This window comes from Mytilus galloprovincialis, unplaced genomic scaffold, assembly GCF_965363235.1.
Source record: "Mytilus galloprovincialis unplaced genomic scaffold, xbMytGall1.hap1.1 HAP1_SCAFFOLD_85, whole genome shotgun sequence".
NCBI classification, from domain to species: Eukaryota; Metazoa; Mollusca; class Bivalvia; order Mytilida; family Mytilidae; genus Mytilus; species Mytilus galloprovincialis.
The window spans coordinates 29,315-53,048 of NW_027468024.1; the positions used below are offsets into that span (position 1 = coordinate 29,315).

The 23,734-nt window shown below is 35.9% G+C and overlaps 21 non-coding genes across 21 annotated transcripts; all 21 read left to right on the forward strand.

Moving 5' to 3' along the window:
* Nucleotides 1-8: 8 nt before the first annotated feature.
* On the forward strand, nucleotides 9-201 carry LOC143060201 (U2 spliceosomal RNA). Its single transcript, XR_012973926.1, has one exon. It is a non-coding gene; the product is annotated as a U2 spliceosomal RNA (small nuclear RNA).
* Nucleotides 202-1,173: 972 nt separating this feature from the next.
* Nucleotides 1,174-1,366, forward strand: LOC143060202 (U2 spliceosomal RNA). The gene has a single exon (XR_012973927.1). It is a non-coding gene; the product is annotated as a U2 spliceosomal RNA (small nuclear RNA).
* Nucleotides 1,367-2,338: 972 nt separating this feature from the next.
* Nucleotides 2,339-2,531, forward strand: LOC143060203 (U2 spliceosomal RNA). Its single transcript, XR_012973928.1, has one exon. It is a non-coding gene; the product is annotated as a U2 spliceosomal RNA (small nuclear RNA).
* Nucleotides 2,532-3,503: 972 nt separating this feature from the next.
* LOC143060205 (U2 spliceosomal RNA) lies at nucleotides 3,504-3,696 on the forward strand. Its single transcript, XR_012973930.1, has one exon. It is a non-coding gene; the product is annotated as a U2 spliceosomal RNA (small nuclear RNA).
* Nucleotides 3,697-4,668: 972 nt separating this feature from the next.
* Nucleotides 4,669-4,861, forward strand: LOC143060206 (U2 spliceosomal RNA). Its single transcript, XR_012973931.1, has one exon. It is a non-coding gene; the product is annotated as a U2 spliceosomal RNA (small nuclear RNA).
* Nucleotides 4,862-5,833: 972 nt separating this feature from the next.
* Nucleotides 5,834-6,026, forward strand: LOC143060207 (U2 spliceosomal RNA). Its single transcript, XR_012973932.1, has one exon. It is a non-coding gene; the product is annotated as a U2 spliceosomal RNA (small nuclear RNA).
* A 972-nt stretch (nucleotides 6,027-6,998) lies between these two features.
* Nucleotides 6,999-7,191, forward strand: LOC143060208 (U2 spliceosomal RNA). The gene has a single exon (XR_012973933.1). It is a non-coding gene; the product is annotated as a U2 spliceosomal RNA (small nuclear RNA).
* A 972-nt stretch (nucleotides 7,192-8,163) lies between these two features.
* LOC143060209 (U2 spliceosomal RNA) lies at nucleotides 8,164-8,356 on the forward strand. The gene has a single exon (XR_012973934.1). It is a non-coding gene; the product is annotated as a U2 spliceosomal RNA (small nuclear RNA).
* A 972-nt stretch (nucleotides 8,357-9,328) lies between these two features.
* LOC143060140 (U2 spliceosomal RNA) lies at nucleotides 9,329-9,521 on the forward strand. The gene has a single exon (XR_012973868.1). It is a non-coding gene; the product is annotated as a U2 spliceosomal RNA (small nuclear RNA).
* A 972-nt stretch (nucleotides 9,522-10,493) lies between these two features.
* LOC143060141 (U2 spliceosomal RNA) lies at nucleotides 10,494-10,686 on the forward strand. Its single transcript, XR_012973869.1, has one exon. It is a non-coding gene; the product is annotated as a U2 spliceosomal RNA (small nuclear RNA).
* A 972-nt stretch (nucleotides 10,687-11,658) lies between these two features.
* On the forward strand, nucleotides 11,659-11,851 carry LOC143060142 (U2 spliceosomal RNA). Its single transcript, XR_012973870.1, has one exon. It is a non-coding gene; the product is annotated as a U2 spliceosomal RNA (small nuclear RNA).
* Nucleotides 11,852-12,823: 972 nt separating this feature from the next.
* LOC143060143 (U2 spliceosomal RNA) lies at nucleotides 12,824-13,016 on the forward strand. The gene has a single exon (XR_012973871.1). It is a non-coding gene; the product is annotated as a U2 spliceosomal RNA (small nuclear RNA).
* A 972-nt stretch (nucleotides 13,017-13,988) lies between these two features.
* On the forward strand, nucleotides 13,989-14,181 carry LOC143060144 (U2 spliceosomal RNA). Its single transcript, XR_012973872.1, has one exon. It is a non-coding gene; the product is annotated as a U2 spliceosomal RNA (small nuclear RNA).
* Nucleotides 14,182-15,153: 972 nt separating this feature from the next.
* LOC143060146 (U2 spliceosomal RNA) lies at nucleotides 15,154-15,346 on the forward strand. The gene has a single exon (XR_012973874.1). It is a non-coding gene; the product is annotated as a U2 spliceosomal RNA (small nuclear RNA).
* A 972-nt stretch (nucleotides 15,347-16,318) lies between these two features.
* On the forward strand, nucleotides 16,319-16,511 carry LOC143060147 (U2 spliceosomal RNA). Its single transcript, XR_012973875.1, has one exon. It is a non-coding gene; the product is annotated as a U2 spliceosomal RNA (small nuclear RNA).
* A 972-nt stretch (nucleotides 16,512-17,483) lies between these two features.
* On the forward strand, nucleotides 17,484-17,676 carry LOC143060148 (U2 spliceosomal RNA). Its single transcript, XR_012973876.1, has one exon. It is a non-coding gene; the product is annotated as a U2 spliceosomal RNA (small nuclear RNA).
* A 972-nt stretch (nucleotides 17,677-18,648) lies between these two features.
* LOC143060149 (U2 spliceosomal RNA) lies at nucleotides 18,649-18,841 on the forward strand. Its single transcript, XR_012973877.1, has one exon. It is a non-coding gene; the product is annotated as a U2 spliceosomal RNA (small nuclear RNA).
* Nucleotides 18,842-19,813: 972 nt separating this feature from the next.
* On the forward strand, nucleotides 19,814-20,006 carry LOC143060150 (U2 spliceosomal RNA). The gene has a single exon (XR_012973878.1). It is a non-coding gene; the product is annotated as a U2 spliceosomal RNA (small nuclear RNA).
* A 972-nt stretch (nucleotides 20,007-20,978) lies between these two features.
* LOC143060151 (U2 spliceosomal RNA) lies at nucleotides 20,979-21,171 on the forward strand. The gene has a single exon (XR_012973879.1). It is a non-coding gene; the product is annotated as a U2 spliceosomal RNA (small nuclear RNA).
* A 972-nt stretch (nucleotides 21,172-22,143) lies between these two features.
* LOC143060153 (U2 spliceosomal RNA) lies at nucleotides 22,144-22,336 on the forward strand. The gene has a single exon (XR_012973880.1). It is a non-coding gene; the product is annotated as a U2 spliceosomal RNA (small nuclear RNA).
* A 972-nt stretch (nucleotides 22,337-23,308) lies between these two features.
* Nucleotides 23,309-23,501, forward strand: LOC143060154 (U2 spliceosomal RNA). The gene has a single exon (XR_012973881.1). It is a non-coding gene; the product is annotated as a U2 spliceosomal RNA (small nuclear RNA).
* Nucleotides 23,502-23,734: the final 233 nt, after the last annotated feature.

Below are 23,734 nucleotides of genomic sequence, written 5' to 3' on the forward strand. Positions count from 1 at the left end.
ATTTGAGTATCGCTTCTCGGCCTTTTGGCTAAGATCAAAGTGTAGTATCTGTTCTTATCAGCTTAATATCTGATACGTACCCCATGTGGGTACTTCGATATTAAACTGATTTTTGCAACTAGGTGAGATGTTAGATGCTTGCACCGCTCTTGCCACGAGTTGGCCTGGTATTGCAGTACCTCCAGGATCGGCTCACTCCCCTGTTTGGGGAGAAAATTAAAATAGAAAAATAGCTTTCCCTTCAATAGCCTGCGAAACAGCCCCAGTAAAATATTCTCTAATGCTTTTCACTGAGCACTACATGTGTACTTTTTCTATATATCTTTCTTATTTAAGGAGTTTGCGTAAATTGTATAGTTTTACTCATTGTTGTAAATCATTCTACTTCTCGTGCATGTAAAATAAGTTGCATTTTCTTTTTTTTTTTTTTTATGTCTGTTCTCTAAAAAGTTCTTTTCTTTTCTTGTAATGTAATATTTTTGTTGTCGCTTGCTTGTATTTATAACAGCACATGTCAGTGTATTAATGTATTCTCGTTCCTAAAAAGAAACTCTATACATTTTTAGCGTTACGGAAAAACGCGGGGAAAAGAATTACGTCCCCTTCTACTGTTTCAATCATCGTTAATAGCGACGTCGCCTCAGAACGAGGGCAAACGATGGAAACTGCAGTCGGCCGGTAAGTTTTTTCCTCCTTCTAAAATTTATTTAAAAATTGCTGTACCGGTCAATTCCTTTAAAAAATAGAACAGGTGAACTGTTTATGTTTGTGTTAACTAAACGAGACAGTGAAAAGTCCGTGCTGATTGTGAAAAAGCGTTGAATTTATTTTCTGATTAATGAAATTTCCTAGGCTTTAAAAACTGCGTTCGTCGGACCTAGGATGAATCTATTTCGTTCGATTAAGATTAAATACGTATACGTATGTTATACGTTTAAAAATATATTCTCGCGACTTGCCGTATTTCACAAGCCGCTTTTTATTTTCACACCCGTTTTGTCATGCAGAAATCGTTTCATGCTGTCAGGTATTTGAAGCAAAGCAAGATCTCGTGTTTCGTGTGCTTTTTGTATATAAATTTGCAAAATTTGTGTAGCTTTGGTTAAAATTAAAACACCGTGTTTGAGTAAGAAATAGGATTTGTAGGCTTTGGAAACTCGGAAAGATTTGAGTATCGCTTCTCGGCCTTTTGGCTAAGATCAAAGTGTAGTATCTGTTCTTATCAGCTTAATATCTGATACGTACCCCATGTGGGTACTTCGATATTAAACTGATTTTTGCAACTAGGTGAGATGTTAGATGCTTGCACCGCTCTTGCCACGAGTTGGCCTGGTATTGCAGTACCTCCAGGATCGGCTCACTCCCCTGTTTGGGGAGAAAATTAAAATAGAAAAATAGCTTTCCCTTCAATAGCCTGCGAAACAGCCCCAGTAAAATATTCTCTAATGCTTTTCACTGAGCACTACATGTGTACTTTTTCTATATATCTTTCTTATTTAAGGAGTTTGCGTAAATTGTATAGTTTTACTCATTGTTGTAAATCATTCTACTTCTCGTGCATGTAAAATAAGTTGCATTTTCTTTTTTTTTTTTTTTATGTCTGTTCTCTAAAAAGTTCTTTTCTTTTCTTGTAATGTAATATTTTTGTTGTCGCTTGCTTGTATTTATAACAGCACATGTCAGTGTATTAATGTATTCTCGTTCCTAAAAAGAAACTCTATACATTTTTAGCGTTACGGAAAAACGCGGGGAAAAGAATTACGTCCCCTTCTACTGTTTCAATCATCGTTAATAGCGACGTCGCCTCAGAACGAGGGCAAACGATGGAAACTGCAGTCGGCCGGTAAGTTTTTTCCTCCTTCTAAAATTTATTTAAAAATTGCTGTACCGGTCAATTCCTTTAAAAAATAGAACAGGTGAACTGTTTATGTTTGTGTTAACTAAACGAGACAGTGAAAAGTCCGTGCTGATTGTGAAAAAGCGTTGAATTTATTTTCTGATTAATGAAATTTCCTAGGCTTTAAAAACTGCGTTCGTCGGACCTAGGATGAATCTATTTCGTTCGATTAAGATTAAATACGTATACGTATGTTATACGTTTAAAAATATATTCTCGCGACTTGCCGTATTTCACAAGCCGCTTTTTATTTTCACACCCGTTTTGTCATGCAGAAATCGTTTCATGCTGTCAGGTATTTGAAGCAAAGCAAGATCTCGTGTTTCGTGTGCTTTTTGTATATAAATTTGCAAAATTTGTGTAGCTTTGGTTAAAATTAAAACACCGTGTTTGAGTAAGAAATAGGATTTGTAGGCTTTGGAAACTCGGAAAGATTTGAGTATCGCTTCTCGGCCTTTTGGCTAAGATCAAAGTGTAGTATCTGTTCTTATCAGCTTAATATCTGATACGTACCCCATGTGGGTACTTCGATATTAAACTGATTTTTGCAACTAGGTGAGATGTTAGATGCTTGCACCGCTCTTGCCACGAGTTGGCCTGGTATTGCAGTACCTCCAGGATCGGCTCACTCCCCTGTTTGGGGAGAAAATTAAAATAGAAAAATAGCTTTCCCTTCAATAGCCTGCGAAACAGCCCCAGTAAAATATTCTCTAATGCTTTTCACTGAGCACTACATGTGTACTTTTTCTATATATCTTTCTTATTTAAGGAGTTTGCGTAAATTGTATAGTTTTACTCATTGTTGTAAATCATTCTACTTCTCGTGCATGTAAAATAAGTTGCATTTTCTTTTTTTTTTTTTTTATGTCTGTTCTCTAAAAAGTTCTTTTCTTTTCTTGTAATGTAATATTTTTGTTGTCGCTTGCTTGTATTTATAACAGCACATGTCAGTGTATTAATGTATTCTCGTTCCTAAAAAGAAACTCTATACATTTTTAGCGTTACGGAAAAACGCGGGGAAAAGAATTACGTCCCCTTCTACTGTTTCAATCATCGTTAATAGCGACGTCGCCTCAGAACGAGGGCAAACGATGGAAACTGCAGTCGGCCGGTAAGTTTTTTCCTCCTTCTAAAATTTATTTAAAAATTGCTGTACCGGTCAATTCCTTTAAAAAATAGAACAGGTGAACTGTTTATGTTTGTGTTAACTAAACGAGACAGTGAAAAGTCCGTGCTGATTGTGAAAAAGCGTTGAATTTATTTTCTGATTAATGAAATTTCCTAGGCTTTAAAAACTGCGTTCGTCGGACCTAGGATGAATCTATTTCGTTCGATTAAGATTAAATACGTATACGTATGTTATACGTTTAAAAATATATTCTCGCGACTTGCCGTATTTCACAAGCCGCTTTTTATTTTCACACCCGTTTTGTCATGCAGAAATCGTTTCATGCTGTCAGGTATTTGAAGCAAAGCAAGATCTCGTGTTTCGTGTGCTTTTTGTATATAAATTTGCAAAATTTGTGTAGCTTTGGTTAAAATTAAAACACCGTGTTTGAGTAAGAAATAGGATTTGTAGGCTTTGGAAACTCGGAAAGATTTGAGTATCGCTTCTCGGCCTTTTGGCTAAGATCAAAGTGTAGTATCTGTTCTTATCAGCTTAATATCTGATACGTACCCCATGTGGGTACTTCGATATTAAACTGATTTTTGCAACTAGGTGAGATGTTAGATGCTTGCACCGCTCTTGCCACGAGTTGGCCTGGTATTGCAGTACCTCCAGGATCGGCTCACTCCCCTGTTTGGGGAGAAAATTAAAATAGAAAAATAGCTTTCCCTTCAATAGCCTGCGAAACAGCCCCAGTAAAATATTCTCTAATGCTTTTCACTGAGCACTACATGTGTACTTTTTCTATATATCTTTCTTATTTAAGGAGTTTGCGTAAATTGTATAGTTTTACTCATTGTTGTAAATCATTCTACTTCTCGTGCATGTAAAATAAGTTGCATTTTCTTTTTTTTTTTTTTTATGTCTGTTCTCTAAAAAGTTCTTTTCTTTTCTTGTAATGTAATATTTTTGTTGTCGCTTGCTTGTATTTATAACAGCACATGTCAGTGTATTAATGTATTCTCGTTCCTAAAAAGAAACTCTATACATTTTTAGCGTTACGGAAAAACGCGGGGAAAAGAATTACGTCCCCTTCTACTGTTTCAATCATCGTTAATAGCGACGTCGCCTCAGAACGAGGGCAAACGATGGAAACTGCAGTCGGCCGGTAAGTTTTTTCCTCCTTCTAAAATTTATTTAAAAATTGCTGTACCGGTCAATTCCTTTAAAAAATAGAACAGGTGAACTGTTTATGTTTGTGTTAACTAAACGAGACAGTGAAAAGTCCGTGCTGATTGTGAAAAAGCGTTGAATTTATTTTCTGATTAATGAAATTTCCTAGGCTTTAAAAACTGCGTTCGTCGGACCTAGGATGAATCTATTTCGTTCGATTAAGATTAAATACGTATACGTATGTTATACGTTTAAAAATATATTCTCGCGACTTGCCGTATTTCACAAGCCGCTTTTTATTTTCACACCCGTTTTGTCATGCAGAAATCGTTTCATGCTGTCAGGTATTTGAAGCAAAGCAAGATCTCGTGTTTCGTGTGCTTTTTGTATATAAATTTGCAAAATTTGTGTAGCTTTGGTTAAAATTAAAACACCGTGTTTGAGTAAGAAATAGGATTTGTAGGCTTTGGAAACTCGGAAAGATTTGAGTATCGCTTCTCGGCCTTTTGGCTAAGATCAAAGTGTAGTATCTGTTCTTATCAGCTTAATATCTGATACGTACCCCATGTGGGTACTTCGATATTAAACTGATTTTTGCAACTAGGTGAGATGTTAGATGCTTGCACCGCTCTTGCCACGAGTTGGCCTGGTATTGCAGTACCTCCAGGATCGGCTCACTCCCCTGTTTGGGGAGAAAATTAAAATAGAAAAATAGCTTTCCCTTCAATAGCCTGCGAAACAGCCCCAGTAAAATATTCTCTAATGCTTTTCACTGAGCACTACATGTGTACTTTTTCTATATATCTTTCTTATTTAAGGAGTTTGCGTAAATTGTATAGTTTTACTCATTGTTGTAAATCATTCTACTTCTCGTGCATGTAAAATAAGTTGCATTTTCTTTTTTTTTTTTTTTATGTCTGTTCTCTAAAAAGTTCTTTTCTTTTCTTGTAATGTAATATTTTTGTTGTCGCTTGCTTGTATTTATAACAGCACATGTCAGTGTATTAATGTATTCTCGTTCCTAAAAAGAAACTCTATACATTTTTAGCGTTACGGAAAAACGCGGGGAAAAGAATTACGTCCCCTTCTACTGTTTCAATCATCGTTAATAGCGACGTCGCCTCAGAACGAGGGCAAACGATGGAAACTGCAGTCGGCCGGTAAGTTTTTTCCTCCTTCTAAAATTTATTTAAAAATTGCTGTACCGGTCAATTCCTTTAAAAAATAGAACAGGTGAACTGTTTATGTTTGTGTTAACTAAACGAGACAGTGAAAAGTCCGTGCTGATTGTGAAAAAGCGTTGAATTTATTTTCTGATTAATGAAATTTCCTAGGCTTTAAAAACTGCGTTCGTCGGACCTAGGATGAATCTATTTCGTTCGATTAAGATTAAATACGTATACGTATGTTATACGTTTAAAAATATATTCTCGCGACTTGCCGTATTTCACAAGCCGCTTTTTATTTTCACACCCGTTTTGTCATGCAGAAATCGTTTCATGCTGTCAGGTATTTGAAGCAAAGCAAGATCTCGTGTTTCGTGTGCTTTTTGTATATAAATTTGCAAAATTTGTGTAGCTTTGGTTAAAATTAAAACACCGTGTTTGAGTAAGAAATAGGATTTGTAGGCTTTGGAAACTCGGAAAGATTTGAGTATCGCTTCTCGGCCTTTTGGCTAAGATCAAAGTGTAGTATCTGTTCTTATCAGCTTAATATCTGATACGTACCCCATGTGGGTACTTCGATATTAAACTGATTTTTGCAACTAGGTGAGATGTTAGATGCTTGCACCGCTCTTGCCACGAGTTGGCCTGGTATTGCAGTACCTCCAGGATCGGCTCACTCCCCTGTTTGGGGAGAAAATTAAAATAGAAAAATAGCTTTCCCTTCAATAGCCTGCGAAACAGCCCCAGTAAAATATTCTCTAATGCTTTTCACTGAGCACTACATGTGTACTTTTTCTATATATCTTTCTTATTTAAGGAGTTTGCGTAAATTGTATAGTTTTACTCATTGTTGTAAATCATTCTACTTCTCGTGCATGTAAAATAAGTTGCATTTTCTTTTTTTTTTTTTTTATGTCTGTTCTCTAAAAAGTTCTTTTCTTTTCTTGTAATGTAATATTTTTGTTGTCGCTTGCTTGTATTTATAACAGCACATGTCAGTGTATTAATGTATTCTCGTTCCTAAAAAGAAACTCTATACATTTTTAGCGTTACGGAAAAACGCGGGGAAAAGAATTACGTCCCCTTCTACTGTTTCAATCATCGTTAATAGCGACGTCGCCTCAGAACGAGGGCAAACGATGGAAACTGCAGTCGGCCGGTAAGTTTTTTCCTCCTTCTAAAATTTATTTAAAAATTGCTGTACCGGTCAATTCCTTTAAAAAATAGAACAGGTGAACTGTTTATGTTTGTGTTAACTAAACGAGACAGTGAAAAGTCCGTGCTGATTGTGAAAAAGCGTTGAATTTATTTTCTGATTAATGAAATTTCCTAGGCTTTAAAAACTGCGTTCGTCGGACCTAGGATGAATCTATTTCGTTCGATTAAGATTAAATACGTATACGTATGTTATACGTTTAAAAATATATTCTCGCGACTTGCCGTATTTCACAAGCCGCTTTTTATTTTCACACCCGTTTTGTCATGCAGAAATCGTTTCATGCTGTCAGGTATTTGAAGCAAAGCAAGATCTCGTGTTTCGTGTGCTTTTTGTATATAAATTTGCAAAATTTGTGTAGCTTTGGTTAAAATTAAAACACCGTGTTTGAGTAAGAAATAGGATTTGTAGGCTTTGGAAACTCGGAAAGATTTGAGTATCGCTTCTCGGCCTTTTGGCTAAGATCAAAGTGTAGTATCTGTTCTTATCAGCTTAATATCTGATACGTACCCCATGTGGGTACTTCGATATTAAACTGATTTTTGCAACTAGGTGAGATGTTAGATGCTTGCACCGCTCTTGCCACGAGTTGGCCTGGTATTGCAGTACCTCCAGGATCGGCTCACTCCCCTGTTTGGGGAGAAAATTAAAATAGAAAAATAGCTTTCCCTTCAATAGCCTGCGAAACAGCCCCAGTAAAATATTCTCTAATGCTTTTCACTGAGCACTACATGTGTACTTTTTCTATATATCTTTCTTATTTAAGGAGTTTGCGTAAATTGTATAGTTTTACTCATTGTTGTAAATCATTCTACTTCTCGTGCATGTAAAATAAGTTGCATTTTCTTTTTTTTTTTTTTTATGTCTGTTCTCTAAAAAGTTCTTTTCTTTTCTTGTAATGTAATATTTTTGTTGTCGCTTGCTTGTATTTATAACAGCACATGTCAGTGTATTAATGTATTCTCGTTCCTAAAAAGAAACTCTATACATTTTTAGCGTTACGGAAAAACGCGGGGAAAAGAATTACGTCCCCTTCTACTGTTTCAATCATCGTTAATAGCGACGTCGCCTCAGAACGAGGGCAAACGATGGAAACTGCAGTCGGCCGGTAAGTTTTTTCCTCCTTCTAAAATTTATTTAAAAATTGCTGTACCGGTCAATTCCTTTAAAAAATAGAACAGGTGAACTGTTTATGTTTGTGTTAACTAAACGAGACAGTGAAAAGTCCGTGCTGATTGTGAAAAAGCGTTGAATTTATTTTCTGATTAATGAAATTTCCTAGGCTTTAAAAACTGCGTTCGTCGGACCTAGGATGAATCTATTTCGTTCGATTAAGATTAAATACGTATACGTATGTTATACGTTTAAAAATATATTCTCGCGACTTGCCGTATTTCACAAGCCGCTTTTTATTTTCACACCCGTTTTGTCATGCAGAAATCGTTTCATGCTGTCAGGTATTTGAAGCAAAGCAAGATCTCGTGTTTCGTGTGCTTTTTGTATATAAATTTGCAAAATTTGTGTAGCTTTGGTTAAAATTAAAACACCGTGTTTGAGTAAGAAATAGGATTTGTAGGCTTTGGAAACTCGGAAAGATTTGAGTATCGCTTCTCGGCCTTTTGGCTAAGATCAAAGTGTAGTATCTGTTCTTATCAGCTTAATATCTGATACGTACCCCATGTGGGTACTTCGATATTAAACTGATTTTTGCAACTAGGTGAGATGTTAGATGCTTGCACCGCTCTTGCCACGAGTTGGCCTGGTATTGCAGTACCTCCAGGATCGGCTCACTCCCCTGTTTGGGGAGAAAATTAAAATAGAAAAATAGCTTTCCCTTCAATAGCCTGCGAAACAGCCCCAGTAAAATATTCTCTAATGCTTTTCACTGAGCACTACATGTGTACTTTTTCTATATATCTTTCTTATTTAAGGAGTTTGCGTAAATTGTATAGTTTTACTCATTGTTGTAAATCATTCTACTTCTCGTGCATGTAAAATAAGTTGCATTTTCTTTTTTTTTTTTTTTATGTCTGTTCTCTAAAAAGTTCTTTTCTTTTCTTGTAATGTAATATTTTTGTTGTCGCTTGCTTGTATTTATAACAGCACATGTCAGTGTATTAATGTATTCTCGTTCCTAAAAAGAAACTCTATACATTTTTAGCGTTACGGAAAAACGCGGGGAAAAGAATTACGTCCCCTTCTACTGTTTCAATCATCGTTAATAGCGACGTCGCCTCAGAACGAGGGCAAACGATGGAAACTGCAGTCGGCCGGTAAGTTTTTTCCTCCTTCTAAAATTTATTTAAAAATTGCTGTACCGGTCAATTCCTTTAAAAAATAGAACAGGTGAACTGTTTATGTTTGTGTTAACTAAACGAGACAGTGAAAAGTCCGTGCTGATTGTGAAAAAGCGTTGAATTTATTTTCTGATTAATGAAATTTCCTAGGCTTTAAAAACTGCGTTCGTCGGACCTAGGATGAATCTATTTCGTTCGATTAAGATTAAATACGTATACGTATGTTATACGTTTAAAAATATATTCTCGCGACTTGCCGTATTTCACAAGCCGCTTTTTATTTTCACACCCGTTTTGTCATGCAGAAATCGTTTCATGCTGTCAGGTATTTGAAGCAAAGCAAGATCTCGTGTTTCGTGTGCTTTTTGTATATAAATTTGCAAAATTTGTGTAGCTTTGGTTAAAATTAAAACACCGTGTTTGAGTAAGAAATAGGATTTGTAGGCTTTGGAAACTCGGAAAGATTTGAGTATCGCTTCTCGGCCTTTTGGCTAAGATCAAAGTGTAGTATCTGTTCTTATCAGCTTAATATCTGATACGTACCCCATGTGGGTACTTCGATATTAAACTGATTTTTGCAACTAGGTGAGATGTTAGATGCTTGCACCGCTCTTGCCACGAGTTGGCCTGGTATTGCAGTACCTCCAGGATCGGCTCACTCCCCTGTTTGGGGAGAAAATTAAAATAGAAAAATAGCTTTCCCTTCAATAGCCTGCGAAACAGCCCCAGTAAAATATTCTCTAATGCTTTTCACTGAGCACTACATGTGTACTTTTTCTATATATCTTTCTTATTTAAGGAGTTTGCGTAAATTGTATAGTTTTACTCATTGTTGTAAATCATTCTACTTCTCGTGCATGTAAAATAAGTTGCATTTTCTTTTTTTTTTTTTTTATGTCTGTTCTCTAAAAAGTTCTTTTCTTTTCTTGTAATGTAATATTTTTGTTGTCGCTTGCTTGTATTTATAACAGCACATGTCAGTGTATTAATGTATTCTCGTTCCTAAAAAGAAACTCTATACATTTTTAGCGTTACGGAAAAACGCGGGGAAAAGAATTACGTCCCCTTCTACTGTTTCAATCATCGTTAATAGCGACGTCGCCTCAGAACGAGGGCAAACGATGGAAACTGCAGTCGGCCGGTAAGTTTTTTCCTCCTTCTAAAATTTATTTAAAAATTGCTGTACCGGTCAATTCCTTTAAAAAATAGAACAGGTGAACTGTTTATGTTTGTGTTAACTAAACGAGACAGTGAAAAGTCCGTGCTGATTGTGAAAAAGCGTTGAATTTATTTTCTGATTAATGAAATTTCCTAGGCTTTAAAAACTGCGTTCGTCGGACCTAGGATGAATCTATTTCGTTCGATTAAGATTAAATACGTATACGTATGTTATACGTTTAAAAATATATTCTCGCGACTTGCCGTATTTCACAAGCCGCTTTTTATTTTCACACCCGTTTTGTCATGCAGAAATCGTTTCATGCTGTCAGGTATTTGAAGCAAAGCAAGATCTCGTGTTTCGTGTGCTTTTTGTATATAAATTTGCAAAATTTGTGTAGCTTTGGTTAAAATTAAAACACCGTGTTTGAGTAAGAAATAGGATTTGTAGGCTTTGGAAACTCGGAAAGATTTGAGTATCGCTTCTCGGCCTTTTGGCTAAGATCAAAGTGTAGTATCTGTTCTTATCAGCTTAATATCTGATACGTACCCCATGTGGGTACTTCGATATTAAACTGATTTTTGCAACTAGGTGAGATGTTAGATGCTTGCACCGCTCTTGCCACGAGTTGGCCTGGTATTGCAGTACCTCCAGGATCGGCTCACTCCCCTGTTTGGGGAGAAAATTAAAATAGAAAAATAGCTTTCCCTTCAATAGCCTGCGAAACAGCCCCAGTAAAATATTCTCTAATGCTTTTCACTGAGCACTACATGTGTACTTTTTCTATATATCTTTCTTATTTAAGGAGTTTGCGTAAATTGTATAGTTTTACTCATTGTTGTAAATCATTCTACTTCTCGTGCATGTAAAATAAGTTGCATTTTCTTTTTTTTTTTTTTTATGTCTGTTCTCTAAAAAGTTCTTTTCTTTTCTTGTAATGTAATATTTTTGTTGTCGCTTGCTTGTATTTATAACAGCACATGTCAGTGTATTAATGTATTCTCGTTCCTAAAAAGAAACTCTATACATTTTTAGCGTTACGGAAAAACGCGGGGAAAAGAATTACGTCCCCTTCTACTGTTTCAATCATCGTTAATAGCGACGTCGCCTCAGAACGAGGGCAAACGATGGAAACTGCAGTCGGCCGGTAAGTTTTTTCCTCCTTCTAAAATTTATTTAAAAATTGCTGTACCGGTCAATTCCTTTAAAAAATAGAACAGGTGAACTGTTTATGTTTGTGTTAACTAAACGAGACAGTGAAAAGTCCGTGCTGATTGTGAAAAAGCGTTGAATTTATTTTCTGATTAATGAAATTTCCTAGGCTTTAAAAACTGCGTTCGTCGGACCTAGGATGAATCTATTTCGTTCGATTAAGATTAAATACGTATACGTATGTTATACGTTTAAAAATATATTCTCGCGACTTGCCGTATTTCACAAGCCGCTTTTTATTTTCACACCCGTTTTGTCATGCAGAAATCGTTTCATGCTGTCAGGTATTTGAAGCAAAGCAAGATCTCGTGTTTCGTGTGCTTTTTGTATATAAATTTGCAAAATTTGTGTAGCTTTGGTTAAAATTAAAACACCGTGTTTGAGTAAGAAATAGGATTTGTAGGCTTTGGAAACTCGGAAAGATTTGAGTATCGCTTCTCGGCCTTTTGGCTAAGATCAAAGTGTAGTATCTGTTCTTATCAGCTTAATATCTGATACGTACCCCATGTGGGTACTTCGATATTAAACTGATTTTTGCAACTAGGTGAGATGTTAGATGCTTGCACCGCTCTTGCCACGAGTTGGCCTGGTATTGCAGTACCTCCAGGATCGGCTCACTCCCCTGTTTGGGGAGAAAATTAAAATAGAAAAATAGCTTTCCCTTCAATAGCCTGCGAAACAGCCCCAGTAAAATATTCTCTAATGCTTTTCACTGAGCACTACATGTGTACTTTTTCTATATATCTTTCTTATTTAAGGAGTTTGCGTAAATTGTATAGTTTTACTCATTGTTGTAAATCATTCTACTTCTCGTGCATGTAAAATAAGTTGCATTTTCTTTTTTTTTTTTTTTATGTCTGTTCTCTAAAAAGTTCTTTTCTTTTCTTGTAATGTAATATTTTTGTTGTCGCTTGCTTGTATTTATAACAGCACATGTCAGTGTATTAATGTATTCTCGTTCCTAAAAAGAAACTCTATACATTTTTAGCGTTACGGAAAAACGCGGGGAAAAGAATTACGTCCCCTTCTACTGTTTCAATCATCGTTAATAGCGACGTCGCCTCAGAACGAGGGCAAACGATGGAAACTGCAGTCGGCCGGTAAGTTTTTTCCTCCTTCTAAAATTTATTTAAAAATTGCTGTACCGGTCAATTCCTTTAAAAAATAGAACAGGTGAACTGTTTATGTTTGTGTTAACTAAACGAGACAGTGAAAAGTCCGTGCTGATTGTGAAAAAGCGTTGAATTTATTTTCTGATTAATGAAATTTCCTAGGCTTTAAAAACTGCGTTCGTCGGACCTAGGATGAATCTATTTCGTTCGATTAAGATTAAATACGTATACGTATGTTATACGTTTAAAAATATATTCTCGCGACTTGCCGTATTTCACAAGCCGCTTTTTATTTTCACACCCGTTTTGTCATGCAGAAATCGTTTCATGCTGTCAGGTATTTGAAGCAAAGCAAGATCTCGTGTTTCGTGTGCTTTTTGTATATAAATTTGCAAAATTTGTGTAGCTTTGGTTAAAATTAAAACACCGTGTTTGAGTAAGAAATAGGATTTGTAGGCTTTGGAAACTCGGAAAGATTTGAGTATCGCTTCTCGGCCTTTTGGCTAAGATCAAAGTGTAGTATCTGTTCTTATCAGCTTAATATCTGATACGTACCCCATGTGGGTACTTCGATATTAAACTGATTTTTGCAACTAGGTGAGATGTTAGATGCTTGCACCGCTCTTGCCACGAGTTGGCCTGGTATTGCAGTACCTCCAGGATCGGCTCACTCCCCTGTTTGGGGAGAAAATTAAAATAGAAAAATAGCTTTCCCTTCAATAGCCTGCGAAACAGCCCCAGTAAAATATTCTCTAATGCTTTTCACTGAGCACTACATGTGTACTTTTTCTATATATCTTTCTTATTTAAGGAGTTTGCGTAAATTGTATAGTTTTACTCATTGTTGTAAATCATTCTACTTCTCGTGCATGTAAAATAAGTTGCATTTTCTTTTTTTTTTTTTTTATGTCTGTTCTCTAAAAAGTTCTTTTCTTTTCTTGTAATGTAATATTTTTGTTGTCGCTTGCTTGTATTTATAACAGCACATGTCAGTGTATTAATGTATTCTCGTTCCTAAAAAGAAACTCTATACATTTTTAGCGTTACGGAAAAACGCGGGGAAAAGAATTACGTCCCCTTCTACTGTTTCAATCATCGTTAATAGCGACGTCGCCTCAGAACGAGGGCAAACGATGGAAACTGCAGTCGGCCGGTAAGTTTTTTCCTCCTTCTAAAATTTATTTAAAAATTGCTGTACCGGTCAATTCCTTTAAAAAATAGAACAGGTGAACTGTTTATGTTTGTGTTAACTAAACGAGACAGTGAAAAGTCCGTGCTGATTGTGAAAAAGCGTTGAATTTATTTTCTGATTAATGAAATTTCCTAGGCTTTAAAAACTGCGTTCGTCGGACCTAGGATGAATCTATTTCGTTCGATTAAGATTAAATACGTATACGTATGTTATACGTTTAAAAATATATTCTCGCGACTTGCCGTATTTCACAAGCCGCTTTTTATTTTCACACCCGTTTTGTCATGCAGAAATCGTTTCATGCTGTCAGGTATTTGAAGCAAAGCAAGATCTCGTGTTTCGTGTGCTTTTTGTATATAAATTTGCAAAATTTGTGTAGCTTTGGTTAAAATTAAAACACCGTGTTTGAGTAAGAAATAGGATTTGTAGGCTTTGGAAACTCGGAAAGATTTGAGTATCGCTTCTCGGCCTTTTGGCTAAGATCAAAGTGTAGTATCTGTTCTTATCAGCTTAATATCTGATACGTACCCCATGTGGGTACTTCGATATTAAACTGATTTTTGCAACTAGGTGAGATGTTAGATGCTTGCACCGCTCTTGCCACGAGTTGGCCTGGTATTGCAGTACCTCCAGGATCGGCTCACTCCCCTGTTTGGGGAGAAAATTAAAATAGAAAAATAGCTTTCCCTTCAATAGCCTGCGAAACAGCCCCAGTAAAATATTCTCTAATGCTTTTCACTGAGCACTACATGTGTACTTTTTCTATATATCTTTCTTATTTAAGGAGTTTGCGTAAATTGTATAGTTTTACTCATTGTTGTAAATCATTCTACTTCTCGTGCATGTAAAATAAGTTGCATTTTCTTTTTTTTTTTTTTTATGTCTGTTCTCTAAAAAGTTCTTTTCTTTTCTTGTAATGTAATATTTTTGTTGTCGCTTGCTTGTATTTATAACAGCACATGTCAGTGTATTAATGTATTCTCGTTCCTAAAAAGAAACTCTATACATTTTTAGCGTTACGGAAAAACGCGGGGAAAAGAATTACGTCCCCTTCTACTGTTTCAATCATCGTTAATAGCGACGTCGCCTCAGAACGAGGGCAAACGATGGAAACTGCAGTCGGCCGGTAAGTTTTTTCCTCCTTCTAAAATTTATTTAAAAATTGCTGTACCGGTCAATTCCTTTAAAAAATAGAACAGGTGAACTGTTTATGTTTGTGTTAACTAAACGAGACAGTGAAAAGTCCGTGCTGATTGTGAAAAAGCGTTGAATTTATTTTCTGATTAATGAAATTTCCTAGGCTTTAAAAACTGCGTTCGTCGGACCTAGGATGAATCTATTTCGTTCGATTAAGATTAAATACGTATACGTATGTTATACGTTTAAAAATATATTCTCGCGACTTGCCGTATTTCACAAGCCGCTTTTTATTTTCACACCCGTTTTGTCATGCAGAAATCGTTTCATGCTGTCAGGTATTTGAAGCAAAGCAAGATCTCGTGTTTCGTGTGCTTTTTGTATATAAATTTGCAAAATTTGTGTAGCTTTGGTTAAAATTAAAACACCGTGTTTGAGTAAGAAATAGGATTTGTAGGCTTTGGAAACTCGGAAAGATTTGAGTATCGCTTCTCGGCCTTTTGGCTAAGATCAAAGTGTAGTATCTGTTCTTATCAGCTTAATATCTGATACGTACCCCATGTGGGTACTTCGATATTAAACTGATTTTTGCAACTAGGTGAGATGTTAGATGCTTGCACCGCTCTTGCCACGAGTTGGCCTGGTATTGCAGTACCTCCAGGATCGGCTCACTCCCCTGTTTGGGGAGAAAATTAAAATAGAAAAATAGCTTTCCCTTCAATAGCCTGCGAAACAGCCCCAGTAAAATATTCTCTAATGCTTTTCACTGAGCACTACATGTGTACTTTTTCTATATATCTTTCTTATTTAAGGAGTTTGCGTAAATTGTATAGTTTTACTCATTGTTGTAAATCATTCTACTTCTCGTGCATGTAAAATAAGTTGCATTTTCTTTTTTTTTTTTTTTATGTCTGTTCTCTAAAAAGTTCTTTTCTTTTCTTGTAATGTAATATTTTTGTTGTCGCTTGCTTGTATTTATAACAGCACATGTCAGTGTATTAATGTATTCTCGTTCCTAAAAAGAAACTCTATACATTTTTAGCGTTACGGAAAAACGCGGGGAAAAGAATTACGTCCCCTTCTACTGTTTCAATCATCGTTAATAGCGACGTCGCCTCAGAACGAGGGCAAACGATGGAAACTGCAGTCGGCCGGTAAGTTTTTTCCTCCTTCTAAAATTTATTTAAAAATTGCTGTACCGGTCAATTCCTTTAAAAAATAGAACAGGTGAACTGTTTATGTTTGTGTTAACTAAACGAGACAGTGAAAAGTCCGTGCTGATTGTGAAAAAGCGTTGAATTTATTTTCTGATTAATGAAATTTCCTAGGCTTTAAAAACTGCGTTCGTCGGACCTAGGATGAATCTATTTCGTTCGATTAAGATTAAATACGTATACGTATGTTATACGTTTAAAAATATATTCTCGCGACTTGCCGTATTTCACAAGCCGCTTTTTATTTTCACACCCGTTTTGTCATGCAGAAATCGTTTCATGCTGTCAGGTATTTGAAGCAAAGCAAGATCTCGTGTTTCGTGTGCTTTTTGTATATAAATTTGCAAAATTTGTGTAGCTTTGGTTAAAATTAAAACACCGTGTTTGAGTAAGAAATAGGATTTGTAGGCTTTGGAAACTCGGAAAGATTTGAGTATCGCTTCTCGGCCTTTTGGCTAAGATCAAAGTGTAGTATCTGTTCTTATCAGCTTAATATCTGATACGTACCCCATGTGGGTACTTCGATATTAAACTGATTTTTGCAACTAGGTGAGATGTTAGATGCTTGCACCGCTCTTGCCACGAGTTGGCCTGGTATTGCAGTACCTCCAGGATCGGCTCACTCCCCTGTTTGGGGAGAAAATTAAAATAGAAAAATAGCTTTCCCTTCAATAGCCTGCGAAACAGCCCCAGTAAAATATTCTCTAATGCTTTTCACTGAGCACTACATGTGTACTTTTTCTATATATCTTTCTTATTTAAGGAGTTTGCGTAAATTGTATAGTTTTACTCATTGTTGTAAATCATTCTACTTCTCGTGCATGTAAAATAAGTTGCATTTTCTTTTTTTTTTTTTTTATGTCTGTTCTCTAAAAAGTTCTTTTCTTTTCTTGTAATGTAATATTTTTGTTGTCGCTTGCTTGTATTTATAACAGCACATGTCAGTGTATTAATGTATTCTCGTTCCTAAAAAGAAACTCTATACATTTTTAGCGTTACGGAAAAACGCGGGGAAAAGAATTACGTCCCCTTCTACTGTTTCAATCATCGTTAATAGCGACGTCGCCTCAGAACGAGGGCAAACGATGGAAACTGCAGTCGGCCGGTAAGTTTTTTCCTCCTTCTAAAATTTATTTAAAAATTGCTGTACCGGTCAATTCCTTTAAAAAATAGAACAGGTGAACTGTTTATGTTTGTGTTAACTAAACGAGACAGTGAAAAGTCCGTGCTGATTGTGAAAAAGCGTTGAATTTATTTTCTGATTAATGAAATTTCCTAGGCTTTAAAAACTGCGTTCGTCGGACCTAGGATGAATCTATTTCGTTCGATTAAGATTAAATACGTATACGTATGTTATACGTTTAAAAATATATTCTCGCGACTTGCCGTATTTCACAAGCCGCTTTTTATTTTCACACCCGTTTTGTCATGCAGAAATCGTTTCATGCTGTCAGGTATTTGAAGCAAAGCAAGATCTCGTGTTTCGTGTGCTTTTTGTATATAAATTTGCAAAATTTGTGTAGCTTTGGTTAAAATTAAAACACCGTGTTTGAGTAAGAAATAGGATTTGTAGGCTTTGGAAACTCGGAAAGATTTGAGTATCGCTTCTCGGCCTTTTGGCTAAGATCAAAGTGTAGTATCTGTTCTTATCAGCTTAATATCTGATACGTACCCCATGTGGGTACTTCGATATTAAACTGATTTTTGCAACTAGGTGAGATGTTAGATGCTTGCACCGCTCTTGCCACGAGTTGGCCTGGTATTGCAGTACCTCCAGGATCGGCTCACTCCCCTGTTTGGGGAGAAAATTAAAATAGAAAAATAGCTTTCCCTTCAATAGCCTGCGAAACAGCCCCAGTAAAATATTCTCTAATGCTTTTCACTGAGCACTACATGTGTACTTTTTCTATATATCTTTCTTATTTAAGGAGTTTGCGTAAATTGTATAGTTTTACTCATTGTTGTAAATCATTCTACTTCTCGTGCATGTAAAATAAGTTGCATTTTCTTTTTTTTTTTTTTTATGTCTGTTCTCTAAAAAGTTCTTTTCTTTTCTTGTAATGTAATATTTTTGTTGTCGCTTGCTTGTATTTATAACAGCACATGTCAGTGTATTAATGTATTCTCGTTCCTAAAAAGAAACTCTATACATTTTTAGCGTTACGGAAAAACGCGGGGAAAAGAATTACGTCCCCTTCTACTGTTTCAATCATCGTTAATAGCGACGTCGCCTCAGAACGAGGGCAAACGATGGAAACTGCAGTCGGCCGGTAAGTTTTTTCCTCCTTCTAAAATTTATTTAAAAATTGCTGTACCGGTCAATTCCTTTAAAAAATAGAACAGGTGAACTGTTTATGTTTGTGTTAACTAAACGAGACAGTGAAAAGTCCGTGCTGATTGTGAAAAAGCGTTGAATTTATTTTCTGATTAATGAAATTTCCTAGGCTTTAAAAACTGCGTTCGTCGGACCTAGGATGAATCTATTTCGTTCGATTAAGATTAAATACGTATACGTATGTTATACGTTTAAAAATATATTCTCGCGACTTGCCGTATTTCACAAGCCGCTTTTTATTTTCACACCCGTTTTGTCATGCAGAAATCGTTTCATGCTGTCAGGTATTTGAAGCAAAGCAAGATCTCGTGTTTCGTGTGCTTTTTGTATATAAATTTGCAAAATTTGTGTAGCTTTGGTTAAAATTAAAACACCGTGTTTGAGTAAGAAATAGGATTTGTAGGCTTTGGAAACTCGGAAAGATTTGAGTATCGCTTCTCGGCCTTTTGGCTAAGATCAAAGTGTAGTATCTGTTCTTATCAGCTTAATATCTGATACGTACCCCATGTGGGTACTTCGATATTAAACTGATTTTTGCAACTAGGTGAGATGTTAGATGCTTGCACCGCTCTTGCCACGAGTTGGCCTGGTATTGCAGTACCTCCAGGATCGGCTCACTCCCCTGTTTGGGGAGAAAATTAAAATAGAAAAATAGCTTTCCCTTCAATAGCCTGCGAAACAGCCCCAGTAAAATATTCTCTAATGCTTTTCACTGAGCACTACATGTGTACTTTTTCTATATATCTTTCTTATTTAAGGAGTTTGCGTAAATTGTATAGTTTTACTCATTGTTGTAAATCATTCTACTTCTCGTGCATGTAAAATAAGTTGCATTTTCTTTTTTTTTTTTTTTATGTCTGTTCTCTAAAAAGTTCTTTTCTTTTCTTGTAATGTAATATTTTTGTTGTCGCTTGCTTGTATTTATAACAGCACATGTCAGTGTATTAATGTATTCTCGTTCCTAAAAAGAAACTCTATACATTTTTAGCGTTACGGAAAAACGCGGGGAAAAGAATTACGTCCCCTTCTACTGTTTCAATCATCGTTAATAGCGACGTCGCCTCAGAACGAGGGCAAACGATGGAAACTGCAGTCGGCCGGTAAGTTTTTTCCTCCTTCTAAAATTTATTTAAAAATTGCTGTACCGGTCAATTCCTTTAAAAAATAGAACAGGTGAACTGTTTATGTTTGTGTTAACTAAACGAGACAGTGAAAAGTCCGTGCTGATTGTGAAAAAGCGTTGAATTTATTTTCTGATTAATGAAATTTCCTAGGCTTTAAAAACTGCGTTCGTCGGACCTAGGATGAATCTATTTCGTTCGATTAAGATTAAATACGTATACGTATGTTATACGTTTAAAAATATATTCTCGCGACTTGCCGTATTTCACAAGCCGCTTTTTATTTTCACACCCGTTTTGTCATGCAGAAATCGTTTCATGCTGTCAGGTATTTGAAGCAAAGCAAGATCTCGTGTTTCGTGTGCTTTTTGTATATAAATTTGCAAAATTTGTGTAGCTTTGGTTAAAATTAAAACACCGTGTTTGAGTAAGAAATAGGATTTGTAGGCTTTGGAAACTCGGAAAGATTTGAGTATCGCTTCTCGGCCTTTTGGCTAAGATCAAAGTGTAGTATCTGTTCTTATCAGCTTAATATCTGATACGTACCCCATGTGGGTACTTCGATATTAAACTGATTTTTGCAACTAGGTGAGATGTTAGATGCTTGCACCGCTCTTGCCACGAGTTGGCCTGGTATTGCAGTACCTCCAGGATCGGCTCACTCCCCTGTTTGGGGAGAAAATTAAAATAGAAAAATAGCTTTCCCTTCAATAGCCTGCGAAACAGCCCCAGTAAAATATTCTCTAATGCTTTTCACTGAGCACTACATGTGTACTTTTTCTATATATCTTTCTTATTTAAGGAGTTTGCGTAAATTGTATAGTTTTACTCATTGTTGTAAATCATTCTACTTCTCGTGCATGTAAAATAAGTTGCATTTTCTTTTTTTTTTTTTTTATGTCTGTTCTCTAAAAAGTTCTTTTCTTTTCTTGTAATGTAATATTTTTGTTGTCGCTTGCTTGTATTTATAACAGCACATGTCAGTGTATTAATGTATTCTCGTTCCTAAAAAGAAACTCTATACATTTTTAGCGTTACGGAAAAACGCGGGGAAAAGAATTACGTCCCCTTCTACTGTTTCAATCATCGTTAATAGCGACGTCGCCTCAGAACGAGGGCAAACGATGGAAACTGCAGTCGGCCGGTAAGTTTTTTCCTCCTTCTAAAATTTATTTAAAAATTGCTGTACCGGTCAATTCCTTTAAAAAATAGAACAGGTGAACTGTTTATGTTTGTGTTAACTAAACGAGACAGTGAAAAGTCCGTGCTGATTGTGAAAAAGCGTTGAATTTATTTTCTGATTAATGAAATTTCCTAGGCTTTAAAAACTGCGTTCGTCGGACCTAGGATGAATCTATTTCGTTCGATTAAGATTAAATACGTATACGTATGTTATACGTTTAAAAATATATTCTCGCGACTTGCCGTATTTCACAAGCCGCTTTTTATTTTCACACCCGTTTTGTCATGCAGAAATCGTTTCATGCTGTCAGGTATTTGAAGCAAAGCAAGATCTCGTGTTTCGTGTGCTTTTTGTATATAAATTTGCAAAATTTGTGTAGCTTTGGTTAAAATTAAAACACCGTGTTTGAGTAAGAAATAGGATTTGTAGGCTTTGGAAACTCGGAAAGATTTGAGTATCGCTTCTCGGCCTTTTGGCTAAGATCAAAGTGTAGTATCTGTTCTTATCAGCTTAATATCTGATACGTACCCCATGTGGGTACTTCGATATTAAACTGATTTTTGCAACTAGGTGAGATGTTAGATGCTTGCACCGCTCTTGCCACGAGTTGGCCTGGTATTGCAGTACCTCCAGGATCGGCTCACTCCCCTGTTTGGGGAGAAAATTAAAATAGAAAAATAGCTTTCCCTTCAATAGCCTGCGAAACAGCCCCAGTAAAATATTCTCTAATGCTTTTCACTGAGCACTACATGTGTACTTTTTCTATATATCTTTCTTATTTAAGGAGTTTGCGTAAATTGTATAGTTTTACTCATTGTTGTAAATCATTCTACTTCTCGTGCATGTAAAATAAGTTGCATTTTCTTTTTTTTTTTTTTTATGTCTGTTCTCTAAAAAGTTCTTTTCTTTTCTTGTAATGTAATATTTTTGTTGTCGCTTGCTTGTATTTATAACAGCACATGTCAGTGTATTAATGTATTCTCGTTCCTAAAAAGAAACTCTATACATTTTTAGCGTTACGGAAAAACGCGGGGAAAAGAATTACGTCCCCTTCTACTGTTTCAATCATCGTTAATAGCGACGTCGCCTCAGAACGAGGGCAAACGATGGAAACTGCAGTCGGCCGGTAAGTTTTTTCCTCCTTCTAAAATTTATTTAAAAATTGCTGTACCGGTCAATTCCTTTAAAAAATAGAACAGGTGAACTGTTTATGTTTGTGTTAACTAAACGAGACAGTGAAAAGTCCGTGCTGATTGTGAAAAAGCGTTGAATTTATTTTCTGATTAATGAAATTTCCTAGGCTTTAAAAACTGCGTTCGTCGGACCTAGGATGAATCTATTTCGTTCGATTAAGATTAAATACGTATACGTATGTTATACGTTTAAAAATATATTCTCGCGACTTGCCGTATTTCACAAGCCGCTTTTTATTTTCACACCCGTTTTGTCATGCAGAAATCGTTTCATGCTGTCAGGTATTTGAAGCAAAGCAAGATCTCGTGTTTCGTGTGCTTTTTGTATATAAATTTGCAAAATTTGTGTAGCTTTGGTTAAAATTAAAACACCGTGTTTGAGTAAGAAATAGGATTTGTAGGCTTTGGAAACTCGGAAAGATTTGAGTATCGCTTCTCGGCCTTTTGGCTAAGATCAAAGTGTAGTATCTGTTCTTATCAGCTTAATATCTGATACGTACCCCATGTGGGTACTTCGATATTAAACTGATTTTTGCAACTAGGTGAGATGTTAGATGCTTGCACCGCTCTTGCCACGAGTTGGCCTGGTATTGCAGTACCTCCAGGATCGGCTCACTCCCCTGTTTGGGGAGAAAATTAAAATAGAAAAATAGCTTTCCCTTCAATAGCCTGCGAAACAGCCCCAGTAAAATATTCTCTAATGCTTTTCACTGAGCACTACATGTGTACTTTTTCTATATATCTTTCTTATTTAAGGAGTTTGCGTAAATTGTATAGTTTTACTCATTGTTGTAAATCATTCTACTTCTCGTGCATGTAAAATAAGTTGCATTTTCTTTTTTTTTTTTTTTATGTCTGTTCTCTAAAAAGTTCTTTTCTTTTCTTGTAATGTAATATTTTTGTTGTCGCTTGCTTGTATTTATAACAGCACATGTCAGTGTATTAATGTATTCTCGTTCCTAAAAAGAAACTCTATACATTTTTAGCGTTACGGAAAAACGCGGGGAAAAGAATTACGTCCCCTTCTACTGTTTCAATCATCGTTAATAGCGACGTCGCCTCAGAACGAGGGCAAACGATGGAAACTGCAGTCGGCCGGTAAGTTTTTTCCTCCTTCTAAAATTTATTTAAAAATTGCTGTACCGGTCAATTCCTTTAAAAAATAGAACAGGTGAACTGTTTATGTTTGTGTTAACTAAACGAGACAGTGAAAAGTCCGTGCTGATTGTGAAAAAGCGTTGAATTTATTTTCTGATTAATGAAATTTCCTAGGCTTTAAAAACTGCGTTCGTCGGACCTAGGATGAATCTATTTCGTTCGATTAAGATTAAATACGTATACGTATGTTATACGTTTAAAAATATATTCTCGCGACTTGCCGTATTTCACAAGCCGCTTTTTATTTTCACACCCGTTTTGTCATGCAGAAATCGTTTCATGCTGTCAGGTATTTGAAGCAAAGCAAGATCTCGTGTTTCGTGTGCTTTTTGTATATAAATTTGCAAAATTTGTGTAGCTTTGGTTAAAATTAAAACACCGTGTTTGAGTAAGAAATAGGATTTGTAGGCTTTGGAAACTCGGAAAGATTTGAGTATCGCTTCTCGGCCTTTTGGCTAAGATCAAAGTGTAGTATCTGTTCTTATCAGCTTAATATCTGATACGTACCCCATGTGGGTACTTCGATATTAAACTGATTTTTGCAACTAGGTGAGATGTTAGATGCTTGCACCGCTCTTGCCACGAGTTGGCCTGGTATTGCAGTACCTCCAGGATCGGCTCACTCCCCTGTTTGGGGAGAAAATTAAAATAGAAAAATAGCTTTCCCTTCAATAGCCTGCGAAACAGCCCCAGTAAAATATTCTCTAATGCTTTTCACTGAGCACTACATGTGTACTTTTTCTATATATCTTTCTTATTTAAGGAGTTTGCGTAAATTGTATAGTTTTACTCATTGTTGTAAATCATTCTACTTCTCGTGCATGTAAAATAAGTTGCATTTTCTTTTTTTTTTTTTTTATG